This window comes from Mesoplodon densirostris, chromosome 15 (genome assembly GCF_025265405.1).
Source record: "Mesoplodon densirostris isolate mMesDen1 chromosome 15, mMesDen1 primary haplotype, whole genome shotgun sequence".
Lineage (NCBI taxonomy): Eukaryota > Metazoa > Chordata > Mammalia > Artiodactyla > Ziphiidae > Mesoplodon > Mesoplodon densirostris.
The window spans coordinates 74,420,492-74,444,579 of record NC_082675.1 but is presented as its reverse complement, the minus strand read 5'-3'; the positions used below and the strand labels follow the sequence as shown (position 1 = coordinate 74,444,579).

The window sequence follows — 24,088 nt, the reverse complement described above, 5'->3', positions numbered from 1 at the left end:
TAGTATATAGGAATGCCAGAGATTTCTGTGCATTAATTTTGTATCCTGCTACTTTACCAAATTCATTGATTAGCTCTAGTAGTTTTCTGGTAGCATCTTTAGGATTCTCTATGTATAGTATCATGTCATCTGCAAACAGTGACGGCTTTACTTCTTCTTTTCCAATTTGGATTCCTTTTATTTCCTTTTCTTCTCTGATTGCTGTGGCTGAAACTTCCAAAACTATGTTGGATAAGAGTGGTGAGAGTGGGCAACCTTGTCTTGTTCCTGATCTTAGTGGAAATGGTTTCAGTTTTTCACCATTGAGGACGATGTTGGCTGTGGGTTTGTCATATATGGCCTTTATTATGTTGAGGAAAGTTCCCTCTATGCCTACTTTCTGCAGGGTTTTTATCATAAATGGGTGTTGAATTTTGTCGAAAGCTTTCTCTGCATCTATTGAGATGATCATATGGTTTTTCTCCTTCAATTTGTTAATATGGTGTATCACGTTGATTGATTTGCATATATTGAAGAATCCTTGCATTCCTGGAATAAACCCCACTTGATCATGGTGTATGATCCTTTTAATGTGCTGTTGGATTCTGTTTGCTAGAATTTTGTTGAGGATTTTTGCATCTATGTTCATCAGTGATATTGGCCTGTAGTTTTCTTTCTTTGTGACATCCTTGTCTGGGTTTGGTATCAAGGTGATGGTGGCCTTGTAGAATGAGTTTGGGAGTGTTCCTCCCTCTGCTATATTTTGGAAGAGTTTGAGAAGGATAGGTGTTAGCTCTTCTCTAAACGTTTGATAGAATTCGCCTGTGAAGCCATCTGGTCCTGGGCTTTTGTTTGTTGGAAGATTTTTTATCAGTTTCAATTTCAGTGCTTGTGATTGGTCTGTTCATATTTTCTATTTCTTCCTGATTCAGTCTTGGCAGGTTGTGCATTTCTAAGAATTTGTCCATTTCTTCCAGGTTGTCCATTTTATTGGCATAGAGTTGCTTGTAGTAATCTCTCATGATCTTTTGTATTTCTGCAGTGTCAGTTGTTCTTTTTCATTTCTAATTCTATTGATTTGAGTCTTCTCCCTTTTTTCTTGATGAGTCTGGCTAATGGTTTACCAATTTTGTTTATCTTCTCAAAGAACCAGCTTTTAGTTTTATTGATCTTTGCTATCGTTTCCTTCATTTCTTTTTCATTTATTTCTGATCTGATTTTTATGATTTCTTTCCTTCTGCTAACTTTGGGGTGTTTTTGTTCTTCTTTCTCTAATTGCTTTAGGTGCAAGGTTAGGTTGTTTGAGATGTTTCCTGTTTCTTAAGGTGGGATTGTATTGCTATAAACTTCCCTCTTAGAACTGCTTTTGCTGCATCCCATAGGTTTTGGGTCGTTGTGTCTCCATTGTCATTTGTTTCTAGGTATTTTTTTATTTCCTCTTTGATTTCTTCAGTGATCACTTCGTTATTAAGTAGTGTATTGGTTAGCCTCCATGTGTTTGTATTTTTTAGAGATCTTTTCCTGTAATTGATATCTAGTCTCATAGCATTGTGGTTGGAAGAGATACTTGATACAATTTCAATTTTCTTAAATTTACCAAGGCTTGATTTGTGACCCAAGATATGATGTATCCTGGAGAATGTTCCATGAGCACTTGAGAAAAATGTGTATTCTGTTGTTTTTGGATGGAATGACCTATAAATATCAATTAAGTCCATCTTGTTTAATGTATCATTTAAAGCTTGTGTTTCCTTATTTATTTTCATTTTGGATGATCTGTCCATTGGTGAAAGTGGGGTGTTAAAGTCCCCTACTATGATTGTGTTACTGTCGATTTCCCCTTTTATGGTTGTTAGTATTTGCCTTATGTATTGAGGTGCTCCTATGTTGGGTGCATAAATATTTACAATTGTTATATCTTCTTCTTGGATTGATCCCTTGATCATTATGTAGTGTCCTTCTTTGTCTCTTCTAGTAGTCTTTATTTTAAAGTCTATTTTGTCTGATATGAGAAGTGCTACTCCAGCTTTCTTTTGGTTTCCATTTGCATGGAATATCCTTTTCCATCCCCTTACTTTCAGTCTGTATGTGTCTCTAGGTCTGAAGTGGGTCTCTTGTAGACAGCATACATATGGGTCTTGTTTTTGTGTCCATTCAGCCAATCTGTGTCTTTTGGTGGGAGCATTTAGTCCATTTACATTTAAGGTAATTATCGATATGTATGTTCCTATTCCCATTTTCTTAATTGTTTTGGGTTCGTTATTGTAGGTCTTTTCCTTCTGTTGTGTTTCTTGCCTGGAGAAGTTCCTTTAGCATTTGTTGTAAAGCTGGTTTGGTGCTGCTGAACTCTCTCGGCTTTTGCTTGTCTGTAAACGTTTTAATTTCTCCATCAAATCTGAATGAGATCCTTGCTGGGTGGAGTAATCTTGGTTGCAGGTTTTTCTACTTCATCACTTTAAATATGTTCTGTGAGTCCCTTCTGGCTTGCAGAGTTTCTCCTGAAAGATCAGCTGTTAACCTTATGGGGATTCCCTTGTGTGTTATTTGTTGTTTTTCCCTTGCTGCTTTTAATATGTTTTCTTTGTATTTAATTTTTGACAGTTTGATTAATATGTGTCTTGGCGTATTTCTCCTTGGATGTATCCTGTATGGGACTCTCTGTTCCTCCTGGACTTGATTAACTATTTCCTTTCTCATATTAGGGAAGTTTTCAACTATAATCTCTTCAAATATTTTTTCAGTCCCTTTCTTTTTCTCTTCTACTTCTGGAACCCCTATAATTCGAATGTTGGTGTGTTTAATGTTGTCCCAGAGGTCTCTGAGACTGTCCTCAGTTCTTTTCATTCTTTTTTCTTTCTTCTGTTCTGCAGTAGTTATTTCCACTATTTTTTCTCCCATGTCACTTATCCGTTCTTTTGCCTCAGTTATTCTGCTATTGATCCCATCTAGAGTATTTTTAATTTCATTTATTGTGTTTCTAATCAATCCTTGATTCATCTTTAGTTCTTCTAGGTCTTTGTTAACTGTTTCTTGCATTTTGTCTATTCTATTTCCAAGATTTTGGATCATCTTTACTATCATTATTCTGAATTCTTTTTCAGGTAGACTGCCTATTTCCTCTTCATTTGTTAGGTCTGGTGGGTTTTTATCTGGCTCCTTCTCCTGCTGTGTGTTTTTCTGTCTTCTCATTTTGCTTATCTTACTGTTTGGGGTCTCCTTTTTGCAGGCTGCAGGTTCGTAGTTCCCGTTGTTTTTGGTGTCTGTCCCCAGTGGCTAAGGTTGGTTCAGTGGGTTGTGTAGGCTTCCTGGTGGAGGGGACTAGCACCTGTGTTCTGGTGGATGAGGCTGGATCTTGTCTTTTTGGTGGGCAGGTCCACGTCTGGTGGTGTGTTTTGGGGTGTCTGTGGACTTTTTATGATTTTAGGCCGCCTCTCTGCTAATGGGTGGCGTTGTGTTCCTGTCTTGCTAGTTGTTTGGCATAGGGTGTCCAGCACTGTAGCTTGCTGGTCATTGAGTGAATCTGGGTGCTGGTGTTGAGATGGAGATCTCTGGAAGATTTTCGCTGTTTGATATTATGTGGAGCTGGGAGGTCTCTTGTGGACCAGTGTCCTGAAGTTGTCTCTCCCACCTCAGAGGCACAGCACTGACTCCTGGCTCCTCAATTTGGGATGATTCGTTGTCTATTCATGTATTCCACAGATGCAGGGTACATCAAGTTGATTGTGGAGCTTTAATCCGCTGCTTCTGAGGCTGCTGGGAGAGGTTTCCCTTTCTCTTCTTTGTTCTCACAGCTCCTGGGTCTCAGCTTTGGATTGGGCCCCGCCTCTGCGTGTAGGTCGCCGGAGGGCGTCTGTTCTTCGCTCAGACAGGACAGGGTTAAAGAAGCAGCCGCTTCGGGGACTCTGTTTCACTCAGGCCGTGGGGGAGGGAGGGGTACGGTGGCCGGGTGAGCCTGCGGCAGCAGAGGCCGGCGTGACGTTGCACCAGCCCGAGGCACGCCGTGTGCTCTCCCGGGGAAGCCGTCCCGGGATCCCGGGACCCTGGCAGTGACGGGCTGCACAGGCTCCCCGGAAGGGGGGCGTAGACAGTGACCTGCGCTCACACACAGGCCTCTTGGCGGCGGCAGCAGCAGCCCCAGCGTCCCACGCCCGTCTCTGGGGTCCGCGCTTTCAGCCGCGACTCGCGCCTGCCTCTGGATCTCCTTTAAGCAGCGCTCTTAATCCCCTCTCCTCGAGCACCAGGAAACAAAGAGGGAAGAAAAAGTCTCTTGCCTCTTCGGCAGGTCCAGACTTTTTCCCGGACTCCCTCCTGGCCAGCTGTGGCGCATTAGCCCCTTCAGGCTGTGTTCACTCCCGGCCAGCTGTGGCGCATTAGCCCCTTCAGGCTGTGTTCACGCAGCCAACCCCAGTCCTCTCCCTGCGCTCTGACCTAAGCCCGAGCCTCAGCTCCCAGCCCCGCCCACCCCGGCGGGTGAGCAGACAAGCCTCTCGGGCTGGTGAGTGCCGGTCGGCACCGATCCTCTGTGCGGGAATCTCTCCGCTTTGCCCTACCCAGGTACGTGGGGAGTTTCTTGCCTTTTGGGAGGTCTGAGGTCTTCTGCCAGCGTTCAGTAGGTGTTCTGTAGGAGTTGTTCCACGTGTAGCTGTATTTCTGGTGTATCTGTGGGGAGGAAGGTGATCTCCGCGTCTTACTCTTCCGCCATCTTCCCCGGAAGTCTCAGCTCATGCTTGCTTAGTAATAATTATGTGCTTCTGTTGTTTTATGTGAGAGGTTTAGTTAATTACTGTATTAGTTTCCTAGGGCTCCCATAGCAATGTACCATGCACTGAGTGGCTTAAATAACAGAAATTTGTTCTGGAGGCTAGAAGTCTAAGAACAAGGTATCGGCAGGGTTGATTCCTTCCAACCAAGGTGGTGTTTAAAAGACAATATCTGCTAGTTGTGGGCACAGGGGATTATGGGTGTCACACAGGGCTACTTGAGTGTCCTCTCTGTGAGCACAGGGGATCCTGGGATGACTGCCGGGGCTGAGCAGCCTCTGTGGGCACAGAACAGGAATGTGGGATGGCTCCTTGATAGCTGCTGGGTATGTAGGTGAGAAGCGGAGAGAGGAAGCAGTTCCAAGGAGCAGCAGTAAAACAACAGCAGTGGTTGAGAGTCCGCCTGCCGATGCAGGGGACACGGGTTCGTGCCTCGGTCTGGGAAGATCCCACATGCTGCAGAGCGGCTGGGCCCGTGAGCCATGGCCGCTGAGCCTGCGTGTCGGGGCCTGTGCTCCGCAAGGGGAGAGGCCACAACAGTGAGAGGCCCGCGTACCGCAAACAAAAACAAAAACAAAAAACAGTAGTGGGATTAGACAGGAGAGGACAGCTAGCAGTCAGGGGTCTTTGTAAAGAGAAATGTACTGTGAGTGGTGCTTCAGAGCAGGGGATTTGTAGCCAGCGAATCTGAAGTTTGACTCCTGTTTCTGCACTTGTTGGGTGAACTTGAAGCTAAATTTCCTCATCTGTAAAGTTCAGATAATAAAACCTACCTTCCCAAACTATGGTGAGGATTAAATGTGACGATGTATAAACCTAAAATACTCACCATAGTGGTTGACACATAGTATGCACTCAAATATTATTATTGCCGTTGTTGGGCAGGTATAATAGAGAAAGTATTGAGAGAAAAGACACTCAGCTGGCTGTTGGTGGGGGGCGGGGCATGAGATGGCGGATCATCCTGGGAGACCACAGGCCTATTCCTTCATGGCTTCTGCTCCCTCTGCAGCTGGGACCATAGACTCCAGTTGCTATAAATCCCCTTCCTCGCCTTGCTGGGGTCCTTGGATCAGAGGTTTGGGGCCAATTCAGAGGGCAAATCTGGGTATTTACCTGAGCCCCGAGGATTTCCCTCTGCCTGAGGCTCCCAAGTGACCAGGGTAAGTTCCAGATAACAGATAAAATGCAAATTAAGTGATGGCAACATACCTCCTCACTCACAACCGTTCCTTCTCCTGTCACTCACCTGCCTTGGCCCTCGAGAGGGACAGCAGGGGAGTCCCAGGCACCGTGTGGAAGCCCCTCAATCTCTCCCTGCCTTCTGGACTGGATTAAAAGCCAACAGGACAGACAAGGCAGCCAGAGTCCGCAGAGGCTGGCTGGGCTGCTCACCCGAGCTCTGCCCCAGGCTTCCCTCTCCCTGGTTAACTGGCCCAGGAACAAATTAATTGTCCTCAGTTGCTTTCCTTGGCCGATTGTAATTGGCAATCCTTTTGCACGTTTCTCAGTAACGAAATCCAGCATCCCTTCATCTACTTGTGAGTCTGTTCCTTTCTTGAGTTTTGTAAAGCGCTTGCTTGTTTGCTGCTTTGAAAAACAATACATAACTGTTACTGTTTCTCCAAGACAAAAAGAAAATTTGTATTGCTAAAATCAAATTTAGTCCCTTCGGCTTTGTTTTCATGCTTCTGCACAGAAAATAACTTTTCATTTCAATGCTGAGTCATAGTGTAATCTTGGAAGATATTTTAAATGGCAAACTCAAAATATGTTGTACCAACATTGTACCAACAATGCAAATAGCTCAGTGAGCTGACACCATGACCAGCAATCACTGAGTTCTCACACGCACATAGGTGACAATTGCACCATGTCTGCTGCCTGGCCAATAACACTGATAATGCCATTAAGTCCTAAAGGCATCCTAATTTCAGAGATGCTAAAACATGAGGGGGGAAGGTGTGCTTTAACAGACAAAATGCACTTGTTTTGCAAAAATATGATAATATAGCAACCTGTATTCTTCATTCAATATTCTATCCTCAACATACTTCCGTGTCAAGGAATATCTTGTATCAACACTCTTAAAAATAATTTTGGATTCCATTTTCTTTCATTGTATTCCATTGACTGAATTTATTATTCACTAAAACCCTATTTTGAAGTAAGTTGGTTCCTTTTTTTCAGAATTGTTATTTATTTCAGAATGATGCAAAGACCACCTTTAAAGATAAATAATTGCACACATCTTTTGTAATTTTTAAAAGACTTTGATACATTGCATTATTAACTTTTTAGCTTGGTTCTAAGCAAAATGGGCAAAAGTGTTCCTTGTCTATGAGATCTTAAGTGGTACAAGGTGACCTTTCTCGATTCTACATTAGGAAGTCACTGCTACGACTCAGCTAATACCTCCTCAGACCAAGAATATCACAAATCTTGTTATACGTATGGACAAACTGTCTCTCCTCAATTAGAATTGTCAGATTTAGCAACTAAAAACACAGGACATCCAGTTAAATTTTAACTTCAAATAAACAAATATATTTTTTTAGGGTAATTATGTCCCATGCAATATTCGGGGCTTGCTTTTACTAAAAATTATTCATTGTTTATCTGTAATGTGAATTTACCTAGGGATGCTATATTTTATATGGCAACCCTTTCCGAATGTATTCCAGGAGCCTGCCGGATCCTGTGCTGCTACTACACTGACCTGGCTCAGTTCTTTTTGGAGGTTGAAAGTCAGCTTCCTTAGAGTTACTTCTTCATTCCTTAGAGCACATGATTATTTAATAAGCATTGCATTTAAGCTTAGCTCTTCTGTTATGTGAAAGTTGATGTAACTAGGTAGGACAGGGAGAACTGGGGAAGGACCAGTAGACTCAGAGTCCTAATAAAGAGATTTGCAACCCAGCTTAGCCCTTCCCAGCTGTGTTAGCTTCATCTCCCAGAGCCTCTTTTTTCCTACATAAAATATTAGGAACAATATTACGACTCTCCTCGGTATTGCTGTGCAAAACAGCAATGAGCTGATCTCCATGAAAGGGTTTATAAACTCTAAAACATTATGAGCTAAAGATCATGGGGGTAAGTCCCATGAAGCCAGAGCTTTAGAAATATTGATTTTTTTCTCCGGTTTGTGCTGCTGTGATCTCTACCAGTCACCGGTGAAGCTCACCCCCATTTACCCCTTTCCCCCCTACACATAAAGCTCCCCTGCAGGCCATCAGCAAAATCCCAGCCACTCTTAGGAATGGTTTAGCTGGTGGTGCTGCACGTAGAAGACTAGAGACAACCGGGGAAGTCATCTTCTCCAAGAGCTTTAGGAAAAGCATTCAAACAGATTCTTGTGTTTTAAGAGCAGGACTCTAATTAGACCGGAGTTTATGGGATGTTTTCTTCAGTCCAGGCTGTGCAAAGGGCATTTGGAAGTAATCAATAACCCAGAAAACAGTCTGGAAAAAACATCAATTGAATTAACCTCAAGTGTATTGGCTGTTTTCGCTGAATGTGTGCATAGGGGAAGATCTCAGCAAGGACTGTCAAAAGGAAGATCGACTGTCAGTGTTTTGTTCAACTGTGATGTCTCAAGGGGGCTGGGGATCAGTAGGCACCAGATGAATCTTTAGGACAGACAGTAGCAGTTGTCCAGCTCTTTAAAACTGATAAAAATGTATATAATTTTGGGCCAGGGAAGGCATTCTTAAGCAGCACACAGCCGCAAATCGAGACTTTCTAACATTAGATGATTAAAATAATAAAGTCAAAAGAAAAAAAAATCTAGGGAAAAATAGCAGTCTATACCACAGCCTCACCCCTTCAGTTTAGGAAACATTCTTATAAATCAAGATTGAATAATTCAAGATGAAAATGAGGAAAAGAGAGGATATGAACACGGAATTTACAGCAAAATAAGCACATGAAAACAGGGTTAACTTCATCATTATAGAAAGGTCGATGAGGATCAATTCTCAGTGACCTCATAGGTTAAAATTAAAAAGCTGGTCAATATCCAGTATTTGTCACGCTGTGGACAAGCTGCCATTCTCAAACGCTGTTGCTGGAAATGTTAATGGTTTACTTTTTAAAGGATAATTTGATAGTGTCTGTTAAAATTGGAAGTACATCCCTCTTGGTGCAGTAATTCTATTACTGGGAACTTATAGATATATTCACAAAAGGAAAGTAAGACATGTATATAAAAATATTCATTGCAGCCTTGTTTGTAAGATCAGAAAACTGAAAAGCAGACTAACGTATGGTAGACTGGTTACATAAATAATACAGCATACAAAGTAATAATGTAATAATACAGCCATACAATGTAAAATTGTGCAGAAAAAGAAAAAGACCAGGAATTGGGGTAAGCAGGGTGATTTATCCCATGCCTCCCCAGTCCAAAATATATCAGAATACATTTGGTATAAGTAAAAGTATAGAAATACTTGTGTGCATCTGTATATGTATTTATTTGGTGGTAATAGCATACTTTTTCTTCCTTGAAGGTTACAAAGAATATCATTGATGGTGGTTCCTTGGGGAGTGGGCTAGTGGTTGGGAGGTGGGGGCAGTGGCCTTTGCATTTGGGTTTTTTTTTTTGGCGGTACGCGGGCCTCTCACTGTTGTGGCCTCTCCCGTTGCGGAGCACAGGCTATGGACGCGCAGGCTCAGCGGCCGTGGCTCACGGGCCCAGCCGCTCCGCGGCATGTGGGATCCTCCTGGACCGGGGCACGAACCCGTGTCCCCTGCATCGGCAGGCGGACCCTCAACCACTACACCACCAGGGAAGCCCCTGCATTTGGGGTTTTACCTTGCTTGGAGGTGTGATCAGAAGCAGAGCTCCAAGGCTGCTGAACGGGCAACAGATGAGGAGGACATGGTCTCTCGTCCAAAAGCTGAGGACAGGTGCAGCGCGACATCAAAGGACTAGGATTTCTGTACAGACGCAGGCCTGCTGGCTTGACATGAGCGGTCTCGGTAAAGCTGCAAGCACCAACCGAAGTGACCTTGGAAGCGGAGGGCTTTGATCCTCGGCAGTCCGAGGGCCAGTCAGGGTTGGATTAGGGGAGCTTTCACTTATCCTGGAAGGGAGTCACTCAGCTCAGAGTGCTTGCAGCATAGGTGTCTGGGGTGTTAAGCGGGTATAAGAAGGGGGCCCGATCTAGCAGGGGAGTCATGAAAAGTTTCCTCCAGGAAGTCATGTTGGGCCTGAGCTCTGAAGGAGGGATAGGAATTGTCTAGGCAAAAGGATGGGGATGGAAAGGTACCAGGTAGAGCACGTGTGAAGGTGTAAAACAGCGGAAGGCGAACCCCCGTGGCTGGAGCAGATAGAGTGGGAGAAGGCGCCCGGTGAGACCTCGAGATAGTCAGGGTGCCATCCAGCAGGACCCGGGGGCACAGGTTGGGGTTTCATCTTTATCCCAAGAGCGCTGAGAAGCTATTGAAGGGTATCACTTGTACCTAGACAGGATCATGTATTCAGCAGTGAGAAGAGGGGGGTGGAGAAGGGCAAGAGAGGAAGTTAAGAGGCTTTGGTGAAGTCCACGGGAGGGATGATCACAGCGGGGACGACGGAGCTAGAGCTCAAGTTGGATAGAAGCTTATGGGTGCCTCTTGTGACCTCTGCTTCAAAAGGGCCACACCAGCTGGCACCACTTCCTTTCTGAGCTGCCTCTCATTGTGGGGATGGGGATGGGGACCAAAGTGAAAAGAAGTGAGAAAGATTCACAGATCTGAACACCAGTCATGGGAGCTCCAGACTCTGTAAGACATGGGTCTGCAGTCCATATTCCCATCTGTGCTCTGGGCCTCCCTCCACTCCCAGGAATAGGGGTGCACAAACGTGATTATTTCCATGTATCAGCATTAGACTTTAATATTGACCCACCACTAGAATGATAACCACTGTGTTCTGGGGGAATTAATTTCCAGATACTGATGACCTTATTATCCCCCTTCAGCATCATTCTTTTTTTTTTCTTTTACATCTTTATTGGAGTATAATTGCTTTACAATGGTGTATTAGTTTCTGCTTTATAACAAAGTGAATCAGTTATACATATACGTATGTTCCCATATCTCTTCCCTCTTGCGTCTCCCGGCCACCCTCCCTATCCCACCCCTCTAGGTGGTCACAAAGGACTGAGTTCAGCATCATTCTTACATCTCATTAATCTTTAGAAACAGGACCATCTCTTGGCAAAATTGTGAGTTTTCCATCCCCTCTTGTAGGCTACAGATATAAGGAAGGGGTGCTTCAGAGAGGCTGCAAAGGCCAAGCCTTTGAATACATGTGGGTGCTGTTGTGATTGATGAAACAAACATTGATTTCAGTGTTCTACTGAATTCAGAATAATTCGGGTCGGAATAATTTCTGGTCATTATGCAGTTTCTTAATCACTAGATCTTAAAAGTTCTGTGGATTTTGTTAAAAAGGGGTTATAATACTTAAGAACTGCTAGTTTATGGCAAAGGATCTGACATAGCAGGGTGATGTGTTATTCATTCAGTAACTAGTTATTGCATACCCATTCCAAGCCCTGGAGATATTCATGAATGACATAGACATAGCCCCCATCCTCAAAATAGTAATACTAGTAAACAGACAGTAACTGGAACACTGGAGAAAAGCTGATCTTCAGTAGAAGATAAGCAGTTGGTTGGAGATCAGTTGAGTTTTAGGATGTCGGGAAAAATGCTACTCCTTCCTGAGGGATACACGTTTTGAAAGAGGAGCCTCTAGAAGGGTAAACACAAAGGACTGAATTTCTACTGGTGAAAATTCAGGAAATAGTTTGGCAGGCTGCAGAAAGCCATTTAAAGAGTGTGATTGGAAGACAAATTATAACCTTTCCTAAAATAATAAAATAGTATTCAAACTATGTTGGTACTCAATATCATCAATATGTTAACCACTTAATATCTGATATTGATTATAGGCTGTGCCTGTGTAGAGGACTTTGCTTTCATATATTTAAAAATATACAAAATATATTTTTGAATATAGTTGCATCCTGAATGCTACTAGAATGTGAAAATAATGCTCGTTGGGTCTGGAAAGATGCTCCCTTTTGCTGGCTATTAGCCAGTAGTTGGAATTTGAGCCTGACATGCACAGTATAGACATGGGAACGTCCAAAGGTCATATTACCAATAATGGAAATAGAAACCAAAATCTTTTTCTAAATGAAAAGGAATTTGGGACCCAGCTGGCTGGTAAGAGATGGCATGTGGCGATGAACCATCACCCGCAGCTGCTGGAGTAACTCGTGGAAGGGGCAGACCAGGTGGTTAGCTGTCTAGAGGCACCAGGAGTTATTGGCCAAAGTGGCTGGAAAGGAGAAAAGGAGAAATGTAGAAAAGACCAGTAGAGTTGGCACCGAAGAGTCATTTCTCTACTTTCTTAGACTATCAATACCCTTTAAATTTTGGGGGGGGGAGGAATCAACCTGAAGAGTATTCTTCCTAATTAATCTGCCTTAAAGTGTACTTTGCTGTTAATGATTATCACCTTGGAAGGCATTCACCAAACTCCCGTTGGGGACCCATCTGCCAAGCCACGTGTTTCCGAGGGAGGCTGAACTGAGTGCAGCTGACTTTGGTTTGGTTGGGAAATGAGAAAAGCTTCTAGACCTTCCATTAAACCTTCTGTGCTCACAGTCATCGGTTGGGTTGGCGTCATAGCAAACTTTAAGTGAGGGAGAATGTTTCAGCCGTTCATTATAAGGGCGAAAGATCAATCTCTATGAAATTCCTACCACCTTCCGATGAGGCGTCCCAAACTCAGTGGAGACTGGCTCTGGCTGGTGGGGATGTGGCTTTGTGACGAGTTCTCCTACCTGCTTGGCTTCAGTTTTCTCGTTGGGAAAACTAAGAGGCTGGTTGACAAAACCTCCTTGAAGCTTTGACATTGGGGTTTTCTGATTCAGTCACCTCGTGGCAAGTACAGTTTCCCATTCTCTGCTTCATAGCTTCCCTTTCAGCCCTTCTCCTCAGGACTGTTGGTCACTCGGGGTGGCTGTACATTTCCAGCCAAGTTTGGCAGGGAGGGTTTATCCCAGGGAAGATCAAGATGCACCAGGATCCCTTAGTTCCTGACAGACACTTCAGTCATTCCCTGCCGGGAAGATAGGCCATATCTCTGCCAACAGCATAACACAGATAAGGGAGACCATGAAGGATAGGGATGCAGTTTTAACCTCTGACACTTCACACTAGTATCTAAGCCCCAAAGAAGTATAGTAAACTTTGGCTAGAAAATTGCCTGACGCTGAACCAGGGTAGCAGCCAGCCTTGTCCTCAGAAAGGTAAAGAGGTGTCAGTCTTCTGACCAGAAGCCCAGAGGACAGTGGTCAAAGGCCATCACTGGAGGCTCCAACTAATCAAACCACCTTTTCAGGGCATGGTGAGGGGGAAGGGCTAGGCAAAGATGAAGCTTTCCCCTCTTAACCTCACAGCCTTGTTGGAGAAACCAGTTTCATGCCAGGAGAGTGGGAACTAATTATACTACTGTCCCCACATGTGCTGTCGACTGTCAAGAGACCACCTGTGCATGAAGATGAGCAAACCTGGGCAGCTGCCTTTGCGCGTGTGGGATTCAGTCACAGACTTGGGTTTTACCATTGCTCGATGAGATGCAGAGAGGTCTTGGCACTAACCTCAGTGATACTGTGGATTATGGGGCATTTCTGTTGGCTCCGTCTTTGGCAGGACTGAGAGGTGAGCGGAGCTGGTCTCAGAGCTTCTCATGTCCCCTGTGAAGCCTGACCTCTCGTGGGCAAGCACCAGCCCCAGCACCTTTAAGCTTCTCCCCAGGCGCCACGAGCCCCTACAGACACCACACAGGGCCTAAGCATCCCACGCTTGCCTCTTTGTACAAATTTGCTAGCTTTACCTCGTGTTGGTAAGGGCATGAGAAACAAGCACCATCTACTGCAAGTGAGAGTGTGGATCACTACAAACCGCACGGCGGTTTGGAAATAGCTATTAAAATTACAAATGCCTGTAGCTTTTGACACACAATTCTACTTTCAGGAAGTTATCTGACAATGTGCAAAATTGCAATGTTGCTTGTATAGCAAGGTATAAGAACATACCAAATATCTATTAGAAAGGCACTGGTCAAATTAACATAGGGTATATTTACAGAGTGAAATATTCTGGAGCCATTAAAACCGTGAAATGTGTGGATTTTTAAACAAACGGATAAAATAATTTCAAAGATCTATTCTTTAAAAACTCTTAGAACACTTTTAAAGTTGTATGAGGTAAAAAAAAAAAAGCAGGATACACAGCAGAGTGTATAACCTGTTTCCATTTCAATAAACACAGGGAGGGGAGTAAACTGTGTCTGGAGGGACATCTGAGAATATTGCTCATGGTGGTTACCATGGGAAGGAAAATGGTGCCTTGGGGTTTGAGAGTGGTGGAAACCTCTCAGCTAAGGCTTCATCTCCAAAGGCCCCCGATAAAGTTCTAACACCTTTTCCGAGGGTGTGGCCCATTAATGCATTAGCACTTCAATATGGACTAGTTGATCATAGTCTCAGCCAGAAACAGAATGGAAATGGATCAGACAGTAGTAAGATCTCTTACACTATTTGGAGTTGGTATTATATTCACGTGGTTCAAAATTGAAATTATAAAAAGGAGCACACGGCAGTTGGTGAGAGGATAGATTTAGTGCGTGTTCGGGGGTGTGGTAACAGTGTATGCATGGCGTGCTCTGTGGCATCAGTAAATGGCAGGTTTTTTTGTTTTGTTTTTTGTTTTTTTTTTTGCAGTACGCGGGCCTCTCACTGTTGTGGCCTCTCCCGTTGCGGAGCACAGGCTCCGGACGCGCAGGCTCAGCGGCCCAGCTGCTCCGCGGCACGTGGGATCTTCCCGGACCGGGGCATGAACCCATGTCCCCTGCATTGGCAGGCGGCCTCTAAACCACTGTGCCACCGGGGAAGTCCTAAATGGCAGTCTTTAAAAAATTTTTTTATTAGTTTCTGCTTTATAACAAAGTGAATCAGTCATACATGTACATCTGTTCCCATATCCCTTCCCTCTTGCGTCTCCCTCGCTCCCACCCTCCCTATCCCACCCCTCCAGGCGGTCACAAAGCACCGAGCTCATCTCCTTGTGCTATGTGGCTGCTTCCCACTAGCTATCTACCTTACGTTTGGTAGTGTATATATGTCCATGCCTCTCTTTCGCTTTGTCACAGCTTACCCTTCCCCCTCCCCATATCCTCAAGTCCATTCTCAAGTAGGTCTGTGTCTTTATTCCTGTTTTACCCCTAGGTTCTTCATGACATTTTTTTCTTAAATTCCATATATATGTGTTAGCATACGGTATTTGTCTTTCTCTTTCTGACTTACTTCAGTCTGTATGACAGACTCTAGGTCTATCCACCTCATTACAAATAGCTCAATTTCGTTTCTTTTTATGGCTGAGTAATATTCCTAAATGGCAGTCTTGATAGTACTCGTACGGTACTATCTCAGGGTATGAGACTTCTGGGAATGTGTGTGAAGGAAAGAAAGTCAGAATATGAAAAATATTGAGCCTGGGCCCCCTATGCCACTGACTGGTGTGTGACATGAGAAAGGCAGCTTTCTGACCCAGGTGTCCACATCTACAAAGTGGGGCTGGTAACAGCACCCCACCCCTCAGTGGCTGTGATGTTTAAATGAGACATCGTACAGCCAAGAAATTTGTACATGAGTATGAGAGAAAACCCTGTGCCCCGCTCAACGACAGCAAAACAAACAACCCAATTAAAAAATGGGCAGAGAAGCTAAACAGACATTTTTCCAAAGAAGATGTACACATGGCCAACAGGCACATGAAAAAATGCTCAATGTCAGTAATTATTAGGGAAATGCAAATCAAAGTCACAATGAGACATCACCTCACACCTGTTAGCCTGGCTGTGATAAAAAAGACAAGAAATAACAAGTGCTGGAGAGGGTGTGGAGAAAAGGGAACCTTCATGCACTGTTGGTGGGATTATACACTGGTGCAGCCACTGCAGAGAGCAGTATGGAGGGTCCTCAGAACATTAAGACTAGAACTACCATATATGATCCAGCTATCCCACTTCTGGGTATTTATCCAAAGAAGGTGAAAATGCTAATTGGAAAAGATACAGGCAGCCTTATTTACAATAGCCAAGATATGGGACCCACCTAAGCATCCATCAGCAGATGAAAGGATAAAAAAGATGTGGTATGTATGTGTACAGTGGAATACTACTCAGCCATAAAAAAGATGAAATCTTGTCACTTGCAACAATATGGATGGGCCTTGAGGGTATTATGCTAAGTTAATAAGTCAGATGGAGAAAGACATACCATATTACTTCAGTCATATGTGGAATATAAAAAACAAGATCCCAAACAAATGAACAGCCCAAACCAAACAAAAACAAACATGCAGATACAGAGAACAGAGCAGTGATGACCAGAGGGGATGGAGGAGAGTGGGGAAGGGCAAAATGGGTAAAGGGATCAACTGTACGGTGATGGATGGAAACTCAGTTTTTGGTGGTGAGCACCCTGTAGTGTATACAGAAGTAGAAATATAATGTTGTACACATGGGACTTATATAATGTTATAAACCAGTGTTACCAGTCAATTTAAAAAAAGACCTGTGCCTAAAGTTCTAGATACAGTCGTTTTGCCACCTCTCCACTTTTCCATTGGCTCTTGTTCCTTTTCCTCTGTTTTTTAAGGATATGTAATCACCAGTATCTTTTATTGGAAGCTGCCTCTCATCCTCTTTAGAAGCTGGTGATGCATGACTAGCAGATTTATTTTTGTAAAAGTAACATGTGCTTTTCCCTTTGCTGGTGTCTACGCCCCCTTTCTCTCTGGTATGCAACATGCACTGGTGATGTCCGTCACCGCACTGTTTTGTTCATTTCTTACTTTTGCTAAATGGATGTAAAGGCACATTACATTGGGCCTTCTCTCTGCCTTCTCAGCCTAGGGGAGGGGGTTAACTCTACTGGGTGCCTGCTCTGAACCATCCATGGAGACCCCCAGTGGAAAGTAAGACCCCAGACCCCAACCCCAAAGCAACCGTTGTTATGTTTCTTGTATAGACTATGAACACAGACACGTATATATTATGACCACCTTTAAAATACAAATTGGGGCCGTAATATTTAGGGTTTTGAACCTTGCTCTTTCATTGTATAACATAGCTTTGAGATCAGTTAGTACCAGTACACAGAGAGCCTCTTCTCTCTCTTTTCTTGGCTGAGTAATAGATTGTTGTGTGGAACTTTTCCCATTATTCTGGAATTGCAGCCAAGGGACAAAGCTGCCAATGAACGATGCTCGGTGTCTGGGCAGTTGAAGGAGACCTCCCATCAGGTCCTGGCACCCCCTACCCTGGTCTATGTGGGGTGAACCCTGGAGCTGGAAGGAGGCAAGGGGTCAGCTGGTGGGGTGCACACTGCACTTGCTGAGAAGTCACTTCCTTTCCCCCTAACCACATTCCACCCACCGCCCGCCCCAGGCCAAGTAGGTGGACGGCAAAAGGCATCCCCAGGAGTCACTTGTGAGGGCACACTGGCAGAGAAGCCTAGCTCGCGGTCCAGAACCCACAGCCCGCGTGAGGACACACCTCAGGGCACGAGGCGAGAGAGAGAGACAGCTTGACGCGCCCTCTGGCAGCTTGTGTGATCACAGCCTGGGTGCCCCTGGGTGCCTGTGCCATTATAAGGGCCCCATGGGGTGTAGGGTGCCATGTCTGGAGGCGAGGACAGCCCCACCATCCCAGTTCCCTGGGCCTCTCTGGGTACCAAGAGGACCCATCTGAACTTTTCCTGAACTTCAGGATGAGGCACAGAAAAGGTGAAAGGGGGCAGGGCCCAGCAGTGCCTAGAGAGGGGCTTGGGGGCATGCACCCTCCGGTCTGGACCAGTAGGAGACAAGACACCCTTTCCTGGCAGGTCCCCAGTGACGGGGGACCTGGGGTGAGGCTGGACCCCATTCCCCTGAAAGCAACACTCACCACCTGCTCAGAGACCACCAGGATCCCCACAGAACCCTCCCCCATTGGAGTAGAGACCAGGGACCCTCTGCCGCTGACAAGTCACGGGCAAGTGAGAGGACTGGGCCGCCTTCTTGTCCTCCTGTCCCCAAACCAGAACAGGGAGGGAGGAGGAGAGACGTCAGGATAGCCCTCACCACCCCTCCCAACCCACGGCGTAGAAGGCAGGCGACAAGAGTCATGAAAGAGGTCGGAGTTTTACAGAGAACTGCACACATGTCAAAAAAGGGAAGTTGCAAAGTCTGCCCAAGCTGGCATCAAGGGACAGTAAAGGGAGGTTATACGTAGGCCAGGTGAAAGCAGAGACTTGCCGGGGCCGGGGGTGGAGGGGGAGAGAAATGTATGTTTATACTCCATGACCTGAGATGTCTCAATCAGCTCCTTCCAGCTCTGTGCATCCATCGTGAGAGTACACCGTCATTTGTCTAAAAACTTCCCCAGATTGATTCATCTCTTGCGAGTTTAAGCAATGCTGCCACCAGATAATGCTGCCACGTAAGCCCCTGGAACCACCTTGTGCCATGTGTCTGGTTCGAGTTCATCTGTGGGTAAATTCAGAGCGCATCCCTTGAACACAGCCTCTGCCTCTTGAGGACCGTCGTCCTGACTTAGAAATCAAGGCCTTTTGGCAGCCAGAAGCTGCGGGCCGCAGGGCCAGGCCACTCCCCTTGCTGATGATCTGAACGTAGCCGGCTCAGCCTTGGACGTGGCGGATGTTGCTTTCACTCTCTCCAGTTCTGCTGTGCAGACTGTCCTCCACACGGAGCATTTCTTCCAACTGCCTCGCTCTCGTTCCTGTAGGGATTTCCTTCTCCCTCTGCATCTCTGGGGGCAGAAATCCTCCTGCTGGTTCCCTTCGAGGCTGTCCTGGCTCCTCTAGCCCATGTTGCTTAGCAGAGGGGGATGGCCAGGCACGGCCCAGCGTTCGCTTGTGACATGGACCAGGGTTTTATTTATAGAACGAGGGGCTCTGAATTCACTGATCTGTCCTGGGTGACACCATCTGAGAAGCCACAGCAAAACCCGAAGTACCTTGAACACCTAGAAGAAAATCTGATGACCACTTAAGAGAAGCGAAGAAAAGTCAGTAGCTTTCCAGAGCTTGGAATGCAGCGGCTTTACCCGCAGCCGCGATGGCGGGGCTCCTGGGGCAGGCTCCACCACCAGACACTCTTCCCTGGCTTGTCCAAATCCTTGAATCTTACCGCTGCTGCTAATAAACAAAACGAATGACCTGACTTGCTTCTGAGGCCCACTGAGCCCCTCTGAGCATCCCCCGCACTGCAGTTCATTTTGAAGCCCGCAGATACCCAGCAGAAGAGGCAGACAATTCCCAGTAACATTTAGAAAACCCAGTTTCCAACCAAGTGTGACAAAATGACGACTTAATAGATGCATATGTCGTGCTTGAATATTTTTAGTCTTTCTCGTCAGTGCGTGACTCATTCGGAATGACAGATTGCGTCCGGGGGAGAGCAAGGATCTTACAGAACCCCGTTCCTTCGCTGATTCATTTCCTACCTTTGACTCCCGTGAACCCTCTCGGTGATTTTGCAGGAAGCTGCCGGCTGCTTTCTGACAGCGCATCACACTTCCCAGATCACTTACACAGAACTGCAGCCGGGCCCATTGTGAGCTCCTGACTCAGGTCCCTTTCTGGGGAAAAGCAATTCCCAGGAGCTGGCCCTGCCCTATTTGCACCGTGCACTCCAGCCCGCTGGTTTCTTTTCCTTCAGATTTGCTTATGATGGGACGTCATTCTTTTTATTTTAGTGGCCTCAGGCCCCAGAGGCTTTTGCTGGGAGGCTGCACTGGCCTCCTTTTCGAGCAGGTGACAGAGGAGGGAGGTGAGAGCTGTGACCGTGCTCGACACCTCCACCCTCTTCCCTCTGCAGCCAGCAGAGAGGCTCCAAGGAGCCTAATCAGGTGGAATTGGGGCGTGTGACCTCCCCAAAGCTGTGCTCTCAAGTCGTGCTTCTCAACTTGGGCTACAGAATCTGATTCTCTCAGGGAGATTTTTAAACTCCCCATGTGTGGAGCTCAGCCCCAGAGAGTCTGTTTTAATTGGTTAGGGGTGACACCACACCCAGTGCCATTTCTGAAGGGAAGACGGAGGGAGGAGAAACCATAAAGAGTTCTTACTGGAGCCCCTTATTATTGGTTCGTGCTCAGGGTCTAGCCCCTCACTAGCTCATAGAAGATACTGCAGAGAATAAATAAAAGGCTGAATGTGAACTGGGAAGTTTTGAAGACAAATGACAAGAGGCTAAATTGTGTGGTGGGAAAATCCAACCAGCTGGATGTGGGGGGAATGGGCACGGATGTAGCCTTTCAATGTGCGAGCTGGGCGCTTCGGGCAAGAAGCCTCCCCTCTCTGAGCCTTTGTTTCCTCATCTGTAGAAGCAAAGGGTTTGGAGCAAATACTTTCTAATGTGCCCCCTCTATTTCTAAAATCCTCTGAGTAGATGGCTGCTATGCCTGTCCCTGGCATTTGGCCATTTTTCTTGCTTCATGTGCGACTCCAGTGCTTTGCAAATTGGCTTAAGCTAGAGAGCAGTTTTCCTTGAACAGGAACTCTGGGGCCATCAAAAAGAGGTTGCTTGGTGACGGTTTGTGCAGGGATGACAGTCACTCAGTGTGAAGGGAAAGGCAGAATGTTCCAGAACATTCTAATGCCCACAGTAGTTCACTGGTGGGTGGATGGGGGAGGGGGATATACACAAGCCTGGAGCATTTTTCTTTTTGGTGTGAGCTGTAGGCGTGTGACAGAATCATGGAAACCAAACCTGGCTTCAGGGATTTAAAGGCAAAATTGACTTTTCCTCTGACCCAGCTCGGTCCAGCATTGCCCAACTCTCTCCAAACACTGCGGAACGGCTGTTTGTGTGGAGATGAAGAAAAGCTCTCTGTTGACTTGATTTCCAAACCCTGCCTTTTGGAATTGACACAAGAAGAGGGCAAATTGCCCTCCAGGCTTGACCATCCGGTCAGCCTACTCCAACCCCCTATCCCAGCTCTCTGGCTCCATCTACTCAAACAGAAGCTATTGAAACAGATATCAGTAACACAGATAAAGAATAGAGCAACATGGGCTTTGAACTCCAGGGCCAAAAGGCTTCTTGCAAACTGGTCAGCTTCTTTCTGTGGCTTCTAGCCCCCAGGGGTGAAAGCCCAAAGCTCCTCTTCTTCCCTGAGACAGCTCTGTGTGTGGTCCAGTCCCCGGGGCGGGGTGGGCGGGGCATAGGGCGTGACCCGCACCTTCAGAGACGCCTCATCAGCATTCCAGGTTGCCAGAGCCCCAGGTTTGCTGTTGGCTGCAGGTGGGGGGAAGACGCCCAAATCAATGCAAAGACAGCATGCGGTTAAAGCACAAACTCTGAAACCAGACCACCTGATCTATCCCTTACAGGCTCTGTGACCTGGGATGAGTTTGAAAAAAATCTCTGTACCTTGATTTCCCCATCTGCAAAATGGAAATAACAATGCACCTACATAGTAAGGTTGTCAGGAGGATCAAATGTGCTCATAATTCTAAAGCAGCTTAGAACACTGCCTGGCACATAGGGTGTTTCAAATAAATCAGTGGTTCTGAAACTTCAGCACGGATAAGAATCTCCAGGAGAACTTATTTAACTGGAGTTTACAGGGCTCCATTTTCTGAGGGGCTTTAGGTGAGAGCCTGAGGTTTTTTTATTTTTATCACCTGTCCCCAGGTGAATCTGAAGCAGGTGGCCAGCACTGCCTGGTCCTGGCTGTGCCTGCATCTCCCACCTGAGCAACAGGACCCTGCTTCCCTCGGGACTGGCTCTAGTTGCCCTATGGGCTTCTCGAGTTTTTGCAGGTGGCTTGCCTGGTGGGTGCTGGAAAGATCTCCCTCTATACCAGTTGATGTTTTGAGTTTCAGCTCAAGTGGTATCTCCTCCAGGAAAAATTCTTAACCTGACTTTTTTTTTCATGTGTACAGCATTGTAACTTGACATCTGTACACCTTACATAGTGATCAGTCGCAAAAGTGTAGTTACCATCCACCACCATACAATGGACTCCCTTGACCCCCTTCACCCATCCCCCAGTCCCCTGTCCCTCTGGTAACCACCAATCTCTTTTCTGTATCTATAAGGGCTTTTTTTGTTTTGTCTGTTCATGTTTTGTTTTGCTTCATTTTAGATTTCACATGTGAGTGAAATCATAGGGTATTTTACTTAGCATAATACCCCCAAGGTCCAGCCATGTAGCTGCAAATGGCAACATTTCATTTGTTTTTATGGCTGAGTAATATTCCATCGTATGTGTGTATCACATCTTCTTTATCCATTCAACCATCAGTGAACACTTAGGTTGTTTCCATATCTTGGCTATTGTAAGTAATGCTGCAACGAACATAGGGGTACATATATATTTTCGAATTAGTGTTTTCACATTCTTTGGATAAATACCCAGAAGTGGATAGATGGATGATATGGTATTTCTATTAATTTTTTGAGAAATCTCCATACGTTTTTCCATGGTGGCTGCACCAATTTATAATCCCACCAACAGTGTATGAGTGTTCCCTTTTCTCTACATCTTCTCCAATACTTGCTGTTTGTTTCTTTTTTTTTTTTTAAGTCTTTATTGAATTTTTTACAATATTGTTTCTGTTTTATGTTTTGGTTTTTTGGCCGGGAGGCCTGTGGGATCTTAGCTCCTGACCAGGGATCAAACATGCACCCCCTGCATGGGAAGGCGAAGTCTTAACCACTGGGCTGCCAGGGAAGTCCCAACACTTGCCGTTTCTTATCTTTTTGATAATAGTCATTCTAACAAGTGTGAGGTGATACCTCATTGTGGTTTTGATTTGCATTTCCCTTATGATTACTGATGCTGAACATCTTTTGATGTGCCTGTTGGTCATCCGTATGTCTTCTTTGGAAAAATGTATATTCAGATCCTCTGCCCATGTTTTTAATTGGGTTGTTTTTTGTTGAGTTGTGTGAGTTCTTTATATATTTTGGATATTAACCTCTTGTCGGATATACGACTTGCAAATATTTTCTCCCATTCAGTAGGTTGCCCTTTTGGTGATAGTTTCCTTTGCTGTGCAGAAGCTTTTTAGTTTGATCTAGTCCCATTTGTTTATTTTTGCTCTTGTTTCCCTTGCCTGAGGAGACATATCCAAAAAGATTTTGCTAAGATCGATGTCAAAGGGGGTACTGCCTATGTTTTCGTCTAGGAGTTTTATGGTTTCAGGTCTTCCATTCAAGTCTTCAATACATTTTTGTGTATAGCAGAAGACAGAGTTCTAGTTTCATTCCTTTGCATGTGGCTGTACAGTTTTCCTAACACCATTTTCTGAGCAGAGTGCTCTTTCTCCATTGTATATTCTTGTCTCCTTTGTTGTATATTAACTGCTCATATAAGCGTGGTTTCCATTGCTTTTGTGCCAGGACCATACTGTGTTGATTACTGTAGCTTTACAGTGTAGTTTGAAATCAGGGCCTGTGATACTTCCAGCTTTGTTCTTCTTTCTCAAGATTGTTTCAGCTGTTCAGGGTCTTTTGTGTGGTTCCATACACATTTTAGAATTACTTGTTCTAGTTCTATGAAATATGCCACTGGGATTTTGATACAGTTTGCACGGAATCTGTAGATCTTCACCTGACTTTTGGACAGACCCTGACCTCTGGGTGGAGGCATAAGCCTTTATCTGCCATTTCACATTCATTTTTTATAAATTTGAAGCAATCCCATTTGGGGCAAAAACCTCATCTGATGGCAGAAATTGGACCTGAACTGACATGAGGCTATTTATAGTCTTCATTTATTCCATTTAGTGTGTGTATTCAGATGCTTGGCTGTAGAAATATTAATGGGTTTGATGACAAGTGTGTTGCCCTATCCTCTACTGGCAGTGTTACATAATGTATATTACATATATATATATACACACACATACACACACACACAACATAGTACTTTTATAAAATGCAAAAAAAAAATCCTGCTTTCCAAAACACATCTGGCCCCAAGAGTTTTGGATTGTGGATCTGTAGCACATTTTTGCTCTGATTATTGGCTTTCTCCTCTGTCTTGCCACTAAATGAAAACCCTAAAGGCAAAGACCTGAGTTTCATTTTGCATCCTCCACATCTAGCCCATTTCTTGGTGCAAATAATGATCAGTTGGTGTTTCTTTTCTTTTCTTTTTTTTTTTTTTTTTTTTTGCGGTACGCAGGCCTCTCACTGTTGTGGACTCTCCCATTGCCGAGCACAGGCTCCGGACGTGCAGGTTCAGCGGCCATGGCTCACGGGCCTAG

General features: G+C 45.1%; 1 long non-coding RNA gene across 1 annotated transcript in view; it reads left to right on the top strand.

Annotated features, from left to right (window-relative positions):
* The first annotated feature begins 4,237 nt into the window (after positions 1–4,237).
* LOC132502663 (uncharacterized) overlaps positions 4,238–24,088 on the top strand; it is a 61,565-nt gene continuing 41,714 nt past the window's right edge. The window contains exon 1 of the long non-coding RNA XR_009534514.1: positions 4,238–4,533. This is a non-coding gene — a long non-coding RNA (uncharacterized LOC132502663). The remainder of the gene's footprint in view (positions 4,534–24,088) is intronic.